We start from the raw sequence: 10,913 nt of genomic DNA on the forward strand, positions 1-10,913 counted from the left end.
GTACATATTCCAGATCATTTAGCACACAAAGCAGGAAGCTGCCCACACAGGTGCAAATGCAGCATGATGCAGCCCTAACAGTTACACATGGAGTTTGTTAGTAATTTAAAGCTTGGTCAACAGTGTTTAAAAAACTACTAGTCTCACATAACAAATAAGTTTTTTTAAATGTGGTTTTTTATTGTGTTTTTTGCTATTCAGGCTCTGTTTTGTCAAAACACGCCTGTGCTTAAAGTGAAGCACATTGTTAAAGTGATTTGCTGGGTTAAGGCTCACTCAAAATTTATTTAAGCTGTAAAAGTCAAATGCCTATTTTAAATAGTAAACAAAAGATTAAATAACCTGAAAGTAAAATAAAGCTTTTTTTCTGGATCAACCTGAAGCAAATCTTTCCTTCTTTTTTCCATTTAATCAAAAAACAAAAATAAGAATATGTTCAGAACAGTACATGTGGGTGTTCCTCATTTTCTGGATGCCAGATCCAAGACCCTAGTGTCTGACTTGTGGCTGTAATCAATGTCAAACAGAACACGCACTTTGAACATACAGAATTATATGTATTCTAGAAAGCTAGGTTGCTGCATGGTTGGTTCCAGAGGGGGTACAATGGTGTGGCTGCACCCCACTTTTGGATCGGACCACACCATGGGATTTTCCAGGAACTTCTTAAAGTCTGTGAGGCAGGTGAAAATCCTCTTTCCCTTCCCCTTCCTTGTCAAAGGCACAACCCCCTTTACCCAGAGGGCAGGGAAGCACCAGTCATTCCTGTCCTCTGTGCAGGGTGGAGGGAGAGGGCTGGGCTCAGCTGGGGAAGGGACAACAGCAGCAGAGATAAACAGCTGTTCCCCTTCCCCCTGCTAATACCAGGCAAGGTAGGGGAACTACTCTCCCACCATGCTGTTTCAGCCATGCCCTCCCCAGCTAAGGCCAGCCCCCCACCACAGGCCCGCTGGCTCTGGAGCTTCCCTGCCCCTGAGCAGTGAAGAAATCAGCTGCAGAAAGCAGGAAAGTGAGAAGAAAGGGGGAAGAGGAGAAGAGGGAGCATGCCTCTGAGCAGGAAGGGGAAGGGAAGGGATTTTCACATGCTTTAGGGACTTCAACAAGTCTGCCCACACTGGTGGGAGCAAAGGAGGCTGGGAGCAGTGGGTGCAGCCACCCCTGCAGTGCCAGTTGCTGCTCCCACTTCCCCCTTTGGGAAATCCTGGATCTGCTTCTGGGTTGTCGTCCTCTCAATTTAGTTGTTAAAAAATAGTGGATACTTTAGATCTCAATCACCCTGTGCCTCAACTTCATTAACGCTGGAATAGTAGATGTCGGAATAGTAAAATTGGAATAGTGACACCGTTTCATGTGTACCCTTCTGCTAAGCACCTGTCAGCAGCAACAAGGGCTGGGTTCAATTTTGAGGGTACCTTCGCTGGAGCCCCCACTCAGTCTACCTGGGAGAATCACTAGAGTGTCCAATAACACAAACAACCCTTTCCTCGCAAGCCGTGTAAACACAAAATCCAATTTTATTACAGAGAATAAAGAAAAAGCAAAAGTAAACACTAACTATAATTTTAAAACCCTATAAACTACAAAACAAAGTCTATAGGTGGCACCCTCTTGGGGAGGCTTTACCCAGGCAGCCTGGGGTTCAGAACTCCCCAAAGAGTAGTTCTGGGGGCCTGCACCCCTATACCTGCCTTTCTGGTGTGGGCCCCCACTCCATACCATTGCTAAGAGTCCTATGAGCTGCTCCATGGATCCAGTGTGCCACAGGGAGCTGCTAAAGCATAGGTCCTTCTGCATTGCAAAGAGCCCCTCATTGCTCCCTGCGAAGCTGCAGCACTGATCTCCACTGCCATGTGGTGGCTTTGAGGGGTTAACTGCAGTTTTCATCAGCATATCGCACCTCAAAGTTTCTAGCCCTAATCCCAGTTTTGCTGGGACAAGAAACTGCAAGAGAACAGCCAAACAGCAAAAGAGCCTGAACCGCAACCAGTGCCATCCATGCTGCTTGGTCAGGATACAGAGCTACAAAAGCAACAACATGTACCGGACCCAAAATATGCCAGGCCCCAAGCCAGGCCCAGCAAACGTACAGCAGGGCTCAGCAACACAGCTATGCTGAGACGCAACAGGTGTAAAACAATAAAAGGGGAACTCAAGCATCTCCTGAATGTACAACAAAAGAGTGCCAGGGCTATTTGGCTTGGGCCTGACCTACAGCTAGCACCCAGCCACACCTCTTGGTTGGAGCACAAACTGCAAAAGGGACAAAAGAAGGCCCAGGCCTATTTTGCTGGGCCTAGACTAGGCAGCAAAAAGCCAACCAGGCTTATACACCACTGAGGCCTGGACAAACAACAAGAAGTGCCAGGGCTTCACCCTGGCCCAAATCTGCCAGCCAGCATATGGCTGGGGTTCAACCCCACACAGGTGTTCTGAAATGCAATAGATGTGAAACAGCAAAAAGGGCCCAGGCTTATGTAGTCTCATGTATACCACCATGCCGAGATACTACAATCTCCAACACAGGATTCAGTGACTGCCAGGGCCCTGGTACCTTGTCAGTCTGCACTAAGTAATAATACATCCACAGCACTCTCTCACTCAAGGCCTGCATGGCCAGTATCTGCCAGGACCCTGTTTCCTGGGAAGCCTGAAGTAGGGAAGAATACACTCATGGTATCACCCCACTCAAGGCCCGCATGGCCAAAACTGCCAGCAAGACACACAGCTGGGGTTCAGTGACCACTATGCTGAGCCCAAAAGAAGGTACAACAGCAACTAAAACATGCCAGGCTCTCAGCCCAGGCCCAGATAATGCCAGCAAAACCGCCAAGCTCCAACCTTGGCTACTTTGTTGCAGGGATTGATACCCCCACCACAGCATCCTCCCACTCAAAACTCGGAAAAACAAAAAGGGAAAGAAGAGGAAGAGAACAGAGGTCTGAAGCCCTGAGACAGACTCTCTCAACCTATACCTAAGGCTTTCCCTTTATATCGCGTCAGTTTGCTCCTCCAGTGAAGGGGGGGAGACCCCCCTCCCCCCATAGGAAGCAAGCTTTTCTGGCTCCCAATTCAGCTGTCAAGCTTCAGCAGCCCCAGAAGGAAAAAGAGACCCAGCCCAGGTGGCCTGACCCTTAAATCACTTTTTTGACATTATCACCTAGTTCCAACCAGAACCAGCATCATTTGAACACTGCTAATGCAGATCACTGAATTCAAAGGTGGTCAGCACTCTGGGTGAAGTGGCCAAAGTCACCAAGCTGGTTTCACAGGTCCCTTGGAGAAAATCTTCAGACAATGGTCTAGATACAATGAGAGGGAGAGAAGGTGGTTCTCTTTTACTCCTAGAGGAGGCAAAATACACAGCACGAACAAGATACACAGCAACATAACCCCAGAACACACTTTACCACTGAAGCAGGGAATCAAAGCCTGCCCCTACTATGCTCACCATGTGGATGAGCCGACACCAGAGATTTGGCAGTGAGGCTCAATTAAACACAGACATGGATCCCTTGAAACTGGTGCAAAAGAATGACATAGGGGCATGTGAAAGTTAAAGGATGCTGAGACTCCAGGTGGTAAAGGATGAACCCCTGAAAAGGGGGCCAGGACTGGGTACAGAAACTTACCTGGGCTTGAATGGAGGCGCTGGTGGGCAAACACTACAGCAGCAATTCCAGAAGGCAACACTGAACAATGACAGTTTGCTGGTATTCCTCAGGACACAGGTAGCATAAGACTCTCTGGACCTGCAGGAGAAAAGATGGAGAGAGACAGAGAGGGAGATGGTTTCAGACAGGAACTGTAAGTAAAGAGTCAAGCTCCAACCAAGGAGCAGGACAGGATCCAGGCAGTGAGGACCCTAGTTGGGGAGGACTGTAGTTTTCAGGCAGCAGTCAGTCTCAGACAACAAGGCAGCCCAATCACTGATGGAGGCAGGGTTGGACCCATGCTGTGAGTATTAACAGCGTGGGGAAGCATCTCTGAAGGGAACAGAGACTGTGCTAGGGAATTACAAGTCAGCTAAGTGCAGCCAGTGACTTCTGGTTTATTATAGTTTCATAGTTTCTAGGGTCGGAAGGGACCTGAGTAGATCATCCAGTCCAACCCCCTGCCATGGCAGGAAACAATACTGGGGTCAAACAACCCCAGCAAGACGTTCATCCAACCTCCTCTTAAAAACCCCCAGGGTAGGAGCCAGGACCACCTCTCTTGGAAGTTGGTTCCAGATCCTAGCCGCCCTGACCGTGAAGTAGTGCTTCCTGATATCTAGCCTAAGAAGACTGTAGCTAAAAGACCTCAAGACATTGTACATGGGGCAACAAGGGGTTACCCTGGAAGGGGAGTCCCAGGAAGAGGAAAATTTGTTAAAGAATACCAACTTCTTACTTTATTATTTTGGTTTGTCATTATTATAATTGGAGAAAGAGGCAATTGTCCTCAACTGAGCACCTAAGTACAGAGGATGAACAAGAAGTCCCAACTGAGGGCTCTGTTAATTCAACTAGTGCTGTTGAGATTCAAGGGTGGAGATGGACAGGGTGTAGGGGAAGGTGGAGCCATGTACTTTGACCCTGACACCAGGGCCACGTATCTAAGGCAGCCCTCCATACTACACTTTTACAAACAAGTACTACATCAAGACGTGGCAGACAAGACTGAGACAGGCTGCCCAAACAGGTGAACTCCTTATACAATCCCAAGTATGTGTGTGTGCATTACACATGTAACAGGGATCTTGTGAAAATAGATTTATTAAGGTTTATAAAACCCTCAAACCCACTATTAATGAGTACCACAAAAAATATCTGTGCGGCCATCAACTGTTCTGCCTCTAGAGTATGGTCCACATGGTATGCAGTAAGTGAGACACAGGGCAACACACTCAACAAGATGAAAACTAAAAATGGAAGAGCTGCCAGTTAAGTGACCACCATTTCTCATATGCAGAAGCAGAGTAGATGAGGCAGAGGTCATGCAGAAAAACATTGTATGGGCACAAACATGGTCATTAGCAGAATCAGAATACTATACAAACCTATGCCACTTGAGTCACTAAAGTTACTTACAACAACAGCAAATTGTCATTCTCTGTACATACCTGTAATAAAGAGGGATGAGAGAGACACTTTGCAATAAGTTGTACAGATATTTCCTGACAGCAGAGGAATAGAGAAATTCAGGTATTCTGGGTTCCAATCCAGGCACTGGAGAAGAATTTTCTGCCCATTCTCCAAAGCTTCCCTTCAATCTGTCTCTGTTCTCTCTCTTCCCTACCCCTGATTCTTTGTCCCAGTTCCATTATCCACAGCTAAATCTTCCTATCACAATCCCAGTTTCCATGCTGAATCATCCCTAATTTCCTGGCCTAGTCTTAGTTTCCCTTCTCAAATCCCAAACTTGCCAGCCAGTCTAAAATTCCTATAAGCTACTAAGTTACGATTTTCTATAAATACGTTTTTCCAGTATTTTTCCCAGACACCTATTGGTATTCATCATCATCATCCCTTGCACTTCTGAGGAATCAGAGGGCATGTCTATGCATGCATTAATGCACCTTTTCTAATGCACTTTAAAATTTAGTACCTCCTCCAATATGAAGTACCAAATTAGTGAGCATTAGATTCTGCTAATGTGCAGTAGCACATTTGCATGCTTTTTTTTTGTGACACAACACACAATGGACTATTTTACTGTGCGTTACTGTAATGTCACAGTTTTTATGTGATGCTTTAATGCACAATAAAATAGTCTACTGTGCATTAAAACACATGTGTAGACATGCCCAGTAGTTATTTAAAACATTAATGAAATTAGCCTCCAAGGACTACAGTAAGGGAGTTAAATTGTTGTCATTCCCACTTGAAAAAAGAGAGAAATGAAGACAAGAAAAATTAAATGACATTCCCAACAGCACACAAACACTTTTTGGAACAGACAGGAAGAAAATCCAGACATCTTGACTCTAAGCCCTAGACTTTAAATATCAGAATTTCTTCCCTAATTGTACATTTATGACAGTTTTCTTTAACATAGTCTCTGATCCCTCTGTTTTACAGATCTTCCTGCTAGTGCATCTACAGATTGGTTTTATGATGAGGATATTAATTATTAAGCCTCTCTCTTTGAGCTCTGTGACAAGGGCAAATACATTTTTTCCTCCCTGATCCTCAGATAAATTCAACCTTTAAAGAGTCTATGTTGGTGGTCAAGCATATTGCCAATTATATCCTCAGCTATACTTTATAAAGGCTTTTTATTTTCATCACTTACTATGGATAATCTCTTTCCTTGCCAACACAAATGCACTCTTTTTCTGAAACAATGACATCCCAAATACAGTACCTGATAAAAAATAAAATAGTTGATAACTGATAAAAATAGTACCTTTAGTTGATTTTTATCAAATTGACTCATTTTCTATTTTATAAAGGCAAAAGATAATTACAGAACATGTGACATGCTGTTGCATGTCACATACATGAACATGTCAAGTGCTTATATACTCCAGTACAAGGGTTCTTATTTCAGGATTGTACAGGGCATCTCAAGCCAGAAATCTGGAGCCCTTGTTCTGTCATTTTCCCCTTTAAAATTTGATACACCTCACACTGGACACCAGTTTTTCTATACACTCTGGGTCTGAGTCTCCTCTTAGCAACAGAGTAATTCTACCAACATCCGTGGGCCACCTCCTCCCCAACCCTACAGTTCACCCCGGTGTAACTGAAAAAAAATTAGCCCCTCTGTGTGGTATACCAGGCTAACAAACTTAATTGCACTGGGTTCAATTTTTATCCCATTCTAAAGCTTAACTAGAAATGGAAGACACATGGAATATTGATAACATTTCATTGCATTTTCTTTTCATCTTTATTCTACCAACTCTGTATTTTTAGCTGTGACCATTAATTGATGGAATGAATGGCTCACACAGTAACTGTGTCATTTTATATATATTTCTAGACAGTGCTTCTTAGGCTCATTCTCCTGTAAATTGAAATGCTGTTCATGGAGCTGAAGATTTCTTTTAAGAATCCTAAACAGAACATTTCCTATTCTAATTGAACTAGACACTCTAATGACACAGAGGTATTTCATACTTTGCTCTGCTTCTTTGAACATGCTTCTTTGAATCATGTCTGAAGAGTAACAATATAATCCTTATAAATGAAGAATAGCTCTTCTTAGTTTAAAAGGAAAGCTGAATAGAAAATGATGTTTTATGTCTGCCTTTTGTCACCGTTATTCTTTTAGTAGTTTCAGGCTCTTGTATCACAGTTGTAAGTTGTGCTGTCATGGACAATAGTGGTGATGGCAATGTCTTCTACAATGAAAAACTGCTTCCAAAATAATCATTATGTTCAAAGTTTCCTAGCAACTTTTCATAAGTCTACGCAAAATGAACTTACATCACATATATTCTGAATAATAAAACATTTAAAAAAAAAATCACATTGGGCTAAATTCATACCTCAGAACCTCAATACAGGGCTTATAAAAACACAATGAACCTACACTATTTTGGTGACAATCTTTGTGTATCTTGGGAAAGTATTTATATTAAGAGAAGTGATTTTCTAGGATTTGTATTCATATTGGCCCACCCGTTTGAAAGGCTAGTGGGGGACAGTTCTTATTGTTACATCATACTAATAAAAGTAAACTTCCATAGAATCATAGAAGTAGGGTCGGAAGGGACCTTGTAGATCTTCAAGTTCGACCCCCTGCCTGGGCAGGAGAAAAACTGGGCTCAAATGACTCCAGCCAGGTAGGCATCAAGCCTCTTCTTAAAGACCCCCAGGGCAGAAGCCAGCATCACTTCCCTTGGAAGTTGGTTCCAGATCCTAGCCGCCCTGACCGTGAAGTAGTTCTTACAGATGTCTAATCTAAACCTGCTCTCCAACAACTTGTGGCCGTTATTCCTTGTTATGCCAGGGGGCGCTAGGGGAAAGAAGGTCTCTCCCAAACCCCTAGTGAGCTTATAGACAGTCACCAGGTCCCCCCTCAACCTTCTCTTGTGAAGGCTGAACAGGTTCAGGTCCCGCAGTCTCTCATTGTATGGTCTGCCCTGTTGTCCCCAGATCATGCAGGTGGCCCTCCTCTGGACCCTCTCAATGTTGTCCACTTCCCTCCTGAAGTTGGACACAGAACTGGACACAGTACTCCAGCTGTGGCCTGACCAGTGTCACGTAGAGAAGGAGGATCACCTCCTTGGTCCTGCTAGAGATGCACGACAAGGTCCGGTTAGCCCTGCCAACCGTGACCTCGCATTGTTGGCCCATGTTCATCTTGGAGTCAATAATGACTCCAAGATCCCTTTCTGCCTCCGTGCTCTCAAGAAGGGAGTTTCCCATCTTATAAGTGTGCTGCTGGTTACTACTGCCCAAGTGCAGCACCCTGCACTTGTCAGTATTGAAACGCATCCTGTTTTTGTTAGCCCACCCCTGTAACCTATCCAGGTCTTGCTGCAGACTTTTCCTCCATACTAGCGCAAATTTGGTATCAAATTTTGGTATCATCTGATGCCTGAGAGCAAGGAGTACATTACTTGGGGTTAAAAATACTGAGGACCTAATTCTTCATTCTCTGTGCACCCAAATTAAAAATATATATATTTAAAATTGTGCCATTAAAACCAAAGACTGTGACCTTAAATCACAGAATGCAGGATGTGCTTGCTATTGACAGGGGAGTGGAGAGGGAAGAACAAAGCACTCCAGGATGTTTGAGGACTGTAGTGTGGCTTCTCTCAGAAGAGAATATGTATAAACACTTGCTCATCCAGATAGTTTTTTCTCCTGGAGCAGCCATTTTTGCTGTGGGAGAAAAATCCTAAACTTCTGTACACTCCTGGTTTCTCCTGGGAGAGCAGTGACTCTCCCAAGAGAAACTGATCTGAATGACTAATTTGACCACAAGTTCTCTTGAGAAATAAGTCCAATCTCACAGATTCTGATCTCACACCAGTTTTATACCACCAAAACTCCTTTGGCTTTAGTAGAGATGAGAGATCACAATGTGGCCCACTATCCTCCAAAACTGTTAAGAAAAAAGCAGAGCAGGGTGACACCTTAGGACTCCTATGTATGTGCCCAATGCCTACTCCTATGAATGCTAATTAGCACACTCCAGCAGCCTCAGCATCATATGTATTCAGTGACCCCATGTTTCAAAATAGTGGTAGGGGTGCTTTAACTAAAGCTTATCAAATGAGCTTTAGTTAAAGAGTCCCCACTACAATTTTGAAGCATGGGATGCTGAATACACAAGACACTGCAGGTGCTTTAATTACAGTGGCTCCCAAGAGCTGCTCTAATTAAAGTGCCCCTCCCATCCTGGAGCACACCCTGCAACACATATAAAGATGCCCTTCCAAGACTAACTAGTTCAAAGCATATGGTTTCATAGGTGACAGCCTACTTTGTCATCTGCTCTGAATGATGAAGAAATTGTGGAGAAACATCTTAAAAGTGTACATACTAGCTGGTCTTCAACTGGTTTCACTAAGGTCCTTATTGCTGACCATTTTCATTCAGAAACTGAATTCCTGAATTAGTGTTAGGCAGTCAGATTTTTCCTCCTCCATTTAATCCTCTTTTTTAGCTCCTTCCCCACGCTAAAAAACACTGAGTGATGCAGCTTCTACAACTGTTCCTTTACATTTTCCTGTGGAGGGAGGCTGACCCCTTCAAAGAAAAAGTGCTGGGTACTTTTTGCTTATATTTTATTTCTCACAACTTCCCAGATTCACCTCTGCCAATTAAGCTGTCTCAGTCTCCCAGAATTCCTCCAACTTATCACAACTATCAAAACTCCCGCAACATGTTAGCTGCAGCCACCTCCTCACAAAACTGTCTGAGCTAGGATTAAATATTAAAAACATATGGTTCACTTTCTCACTCTCCAGCATCCTCAAAATCTGGAACTCTTGAAGTCCTACTTCCTGAACAGCTACTAAGTACTAGTAAATCCTATGTAATTCTGCCTAATCCTGACTGTGTCAAGAAAGAGACTTCCTGAGACAGTTGAATGTAAGGAATGTAAGACTGTGAATAATATGCTTGGAATGCTACTACATGATGCTCATGGGAAATATTCTGTGGTTGCTATGGAGAACCCATCTGTTTATAAATGTATAAAATGGGGTTCAGTCTTCTTCTGTATATGAAGGACTTAAAAGATAGGGGCTTTTATTCAAGATTAGAGTTGATGTGTAAGGGCATGTGTAGACAAAATGGGGACCCTAAATTGAAGCAGTGGGTTTTAAAAAACACTGCTTCAATTTAGGGCTTATTAAACCACCATGTCATGCACACACCCCACTGACATACATGCCTCTCTGCCAGCGAGGGGAGGGCGAACTGCCAGCAGGCGGGTGGGAGGGGGGGCTGCTACTTCCCTCTGTGGCAGCAGCAGCCCCCCCCCAGGCATCAGCTGCCCACAGGCACCCAGCTCAGGGAGTCCCTGGGGGCACCACAGCCGTGGAGGGAAGCACAGGTCCCCCGCACAGCTCAGGCAGGCTCTGGTGGGAGTGGGAGAGAAAGATCAGGGTTGCTGCTTTTCTTGGATGGAGCTGCTTTTCTGGACTGCTGCCAGGCTGCCTGCAGGGCTTCCTGCAGAGCTCCTGAGCTGCACGGAGCCCGGTGCTTCACTCTATGGCTGTAGGGGCAGCAAACTAAAACTCCTCAAAGGAGTTTTAGATTGCTGTGCCCCAAGTCATTTAAAGTGCATTATGCTGCCAAATTTCCTACAGCGGCTGGAATTAATGCGCAATATTCCGCCACGGTGTGCAAACACCAACACCATTAAAGTGGTGCAAAAGTATTTAGCCCACTTTAAAGTATCGTGCACATATGCCTCTCATTTTGTCTACACACGGCCTAATATAGTTTACAGGCAGGGAGGAAAGA

This window comes from Crocodylus siamensis, chromosome 6 (genome assembly GCF_052110815.1).
Source record: "Crocodylus siamensis isolate JL-2025a chromosome 6, ASM5211081v1, whole genome shotgun sequence".
Lineage (NCBI taxonomy): Eukaryota > Metazoa > Chordata > Crocodylia > Crocodylidae > Crocodylus > Crocodylus siamensis.